Below are 4,033 nucleotides of genomic sequence, written 5' to 3' on the forward strand. Positions count from 1 at the left end.
TGAGGACTCCGCAGGGACATTGCTGGGAGGAGGCCCTCTTCAGTTCCAAAGCAGATCCCTTCCCTCTGTCTCAGCACCTGCTGGGGTCAGGATCCATCTCTCATCTACCCGGCTGCATTCTGAGCCCCCACCTCTGAGATGCCTGCCTGACCTAACTGGACCAGCTTGGATGGTTGGGCTGAGAGTGTGAGGGGGAAGCTCCATGGGAAGCGAGAGGGACAGTGAGGGACAGTATCCACCAGGCCCCCTGACCTCCACATACCTGAAGTGGCCGAGGCACCGACACTGGGAAGGCCTCCACCAGCGGGGGTCAGGAGAGTCAGTCCTGACCCAGCACAGCATCCCCCAAGTACTGGGCAGACGGGGGAGCATCGGGCTCCAGCCCTCAGGATGCCGTATGACCTACCTGGTTCTGGTTGATGAGAATTCCCATAGTGGGATGCAGGGCAGGCCCCACCCAATCTCCAGACATCCAGGTAACAGGTCAGGGGAAGAGGGGACAGTGTTCACAGGCAAACACTCAATTGTTCATGGTGGTCACTTGCCATCTACAGCTGGACAGCTGGCCACCCAGAATGAACCCCCAGCCACTCAAAGAGGGACACACTGGCTCCAAAAGGTGGGCTTGAAACCATTCTGTTGGGAAAAGGGAGAGAGTCATTTCCACGCTGTGTTAGTTCCGCGTGGCTGCCATGACAAATTACTACAAACTTTTTAGCTTAAACAACAATTGTATTATTTTACAGTTCTGGAGGTCAGAAGTGCATATGGGACTCGCCAGGCTAAAAAGGCATCTGCGCCCACTTTCCTTTCTGCAGGTACCTGGGGAGGATGCGTTCTCTTGCTCACTAGAGGTATTGGCAGATTTCACTCCCTTGCAATTGTAGGACTGAGGTCCCCAGTTCCTTGCAGGCTGTCAGCTGAGGACCATTCTGAGCTCCTCAAGGTGCTCACGTTTTTCGGCTCACAACCCTTTCCCCTTCTTCAAAGCCTACAGCAGCAGGTCAAGTCCCCTCACTCTTCAAATCTACCCCACTCTTCTTCCATCTCATTTCTGACCTGGCTAGGAAGGGTTCTCTGATTTTCAGGGCCACGTGATTAGATGGGCCCACCCAGATAAGCCAGGATCATCTCTCATCTCAAAATCAGTAACCTTCATCACATCTGCAGAATCCCTTTTGTGATGACTATGTAAAAAAAAAAAAAAAACATATTAAATGTTCTGGGGATCAGGATGTGCATGACTTTGGGGGAGGCAGGCATTATTCTGGCTGCCACATACACATGGAGACCACACAGGTGAACACAAAACAAATTACCTTGACATCGCAGCAGACTGGCTTTGATAGCTTGAGACCCTTGACTTCTCTCTGCTGGAAAGTAGTCAAAATAAATGTTACTAAGGGGTCATGCTCAGAGTTACGGAAGAGCAGGCAACAGGAAGGAGCCATTGGGATGGCACATGAGTGAGCACTCTCAGAGCTGTAAACCCTCAGATGGGGCTTGAGCCCTGCCCATGGACATTCATTCACTGGACAAATATTTATTGTCAGCCATGTGCCAGGTGCTGTTCTAAGGCAAGTGGTGGGCAAGACAGATGTGAGCCCACCTTACGGTGGGCCCTTTCTTAAGCCAAGGAACAGAGACATTCTCTAAATCACCACGGCAGAGGACTAGAGGGTGGCTGTGACCATCCCATCCATTCCTGGACAGATGATTCACTGAGAATAGTGCAGGGAAAGACTATATAGTTCCCAGGCTAGCCCACGGTAGTCTGTTTAACCCATGAGGCAGGTGAAATGTAAAGAATTAGGGAATGGGGAAGGAAATGATGGAGGAGTGCAGAGAGGTGAGGAAGAGAACTCCACAACAAAGAAATGCAAATGTCCCATATAGAGGAAGTCGCTTTCCGTAACTAAACTGGTGGGCTAGCCTGGAGTTATCCGCTCTAATTATAAGTTCTCTTCTTTTGAGAAGTGAAAACACTTCTTAGGGTCAAAACCCTTTAAGTTTTAAACTGTCAACTCAACACCCAGCAGCTCAACAGTAAACATGCATGGGAGACTGAGAGGGAAAATTATAACCAGAATATTTGACAGCTCCATCAACATATGGACTCTATTTCTCTTCCTCCTGGTTTGCTCTTGTGACTTGTTTTGGCTAATGAAACATTAGCAAACACGGCACACATGGAAGCTGGAGAAGGGCTTCCACGTTGGGGTTTGCCCTCTATGCTTTTTCTGGAAACTGTGCAACCATCGTGGGAATGGGCTCAAGCTAGCCTGCTGGAGAGACCACGTGGAGACCAAGGCATCCCAGCTGACATCCTGCAACTACCCAACACATGAGGGAAGCTCTCCATGATCATTCAGTGCCAGCCAACCCACCAGCTAACTGCAGTTCTATGAGTGATCCTAAGCAAGACCAGCAGAAGAACCCCCTCAGCTGAACTCAGCGCAATGGCCAGCCCACAAAATCAAGTGTTAATAAATGACCATTGTTTTAAGCCACTAACATGTAGAGTAGTTTGTTACACAGCACAGGCTAACTGATACAATGTTCAAACAGACTCTTTTTGGAAGAAGAAATGCATTTCTCATAAAAGAGCAGCCACTAATCCCCTGACAATAACCACATGACAATAACCACATGCTGTGGCCACCATCTATGTTTCAGTACCACAAATTCTGCTTTATTCACTACAGAGAAGCACAGGCTATGGAATCAACTCATGCCTCCACTCGATAACAACAACAAAAAAGCTATTATTATTATTTTGATTTTACAGATTACATCTCTTGCTGGTAAGGGGTAGAGCCAGGGTTTACATCCAGTTTTGACTCTACAGTTAATTGCTACCTGGGGCTGATACCCAGCCCAGTCACGGATTATGCGTGTAACCCTGAGCAAGGTGCTATGCTCTTGTGACTGTCTCTTCTTGTGTAAAATGAGAGAACTGAACTTAAATCTTGGTTGAGCAACCACAAAAAAATCTTTTGGGTAAATATATCTGGGGTGGGAGGGGCAGGCAGTGGGTCGGAGGTGGTCTTTAGGTTGGGTTAGAATTCCCAATGAGTTTGTGATCCAGGAAATATTAAGAAATACCAGACAATATACTCTTGAAGGTCCATTCCAAGGGTCAAGTTTCTAGTCAAGTGGACACCAAATGCTACAATAATAATTGTGCAGAAACCAAGCGCACCTTACAGAAAACAGTCTTGGGTACAATTCAGTCCATATCACAGCAGCGCTGAACTGGTCTTGATTCCAGGCTTGAGTGGAATGCATCTTCCTAACACACCTTGCACTCTTGTCTTGGAACTAGACAAGTTCTGGGCCTGTCTCCATGTCCTGACCTGCCCAGGGAGGTTCCTCTCACCCCTGCCTATTGCACGGTTCCATTGCTGCAGCTTTGAACTCTGAGCCCTGAATACCCACACCCCGAGAAAGCAATTAGTGATTACTACAGGAACTGCCAAAAGAATTGACAGCAGGTTCTGTCTGAAGCAGCCTTGACCTAATTTTCCAGGAGTCTGGCTCATTGCAGCTGTTTCTGGTCTCTTGGATGGGTTGCTCTTGGTTCAGTGTCAGCTCCCATTTCTTGGCCTTGACGTTTTGCAGTGAACTCTGCTCCTCCTACCTGCCTCTTCGCCTTCAAGCCACTGGAATCAAAAGCACTGACAGCTGCTCACAGCCATTGGCCTTGGGCGTCTTGAGTGAGAGTCCTCTTCGAACGACAGCCCAGTTAACTCTAAGCCAGTCATAAACTCTTCTGGGTTGTGCAAGAACTTTTTGTTTGCGTGGTAGAATTTTCATCAAGAAACACCTTAAATATGCTTAAACCACGTGAAAACCATCAGAATGGCAGGATCTTAGGAAGAGCGCCTGGTTCTTATAGGGGACCTGTGGGCAACTGGGTACATGTGCCAAGATCGCACACAGGTGGTCTTGGGGACATCAAGGAAACAGAGCTGGTTCCCCCAAAGGGTCAGCCCCAGGAATGTGGGTGAGAGCGAGGGTTCAGTGAGCAGGA

Source organism: Pteropus alecto, unplaced genomic scaffold, assembly GCF_000325575.1.
Source record: "Pteropus alecto unplaced genomic scaffold, ASM32557v1 scaffold37, whole genome shotgun sequence".
NCBI lineage: Eukaryota > Metazoa > Chordata > Mammalia > Chiroptera > Pteropodidae > Pteropus > Pteropus alecto.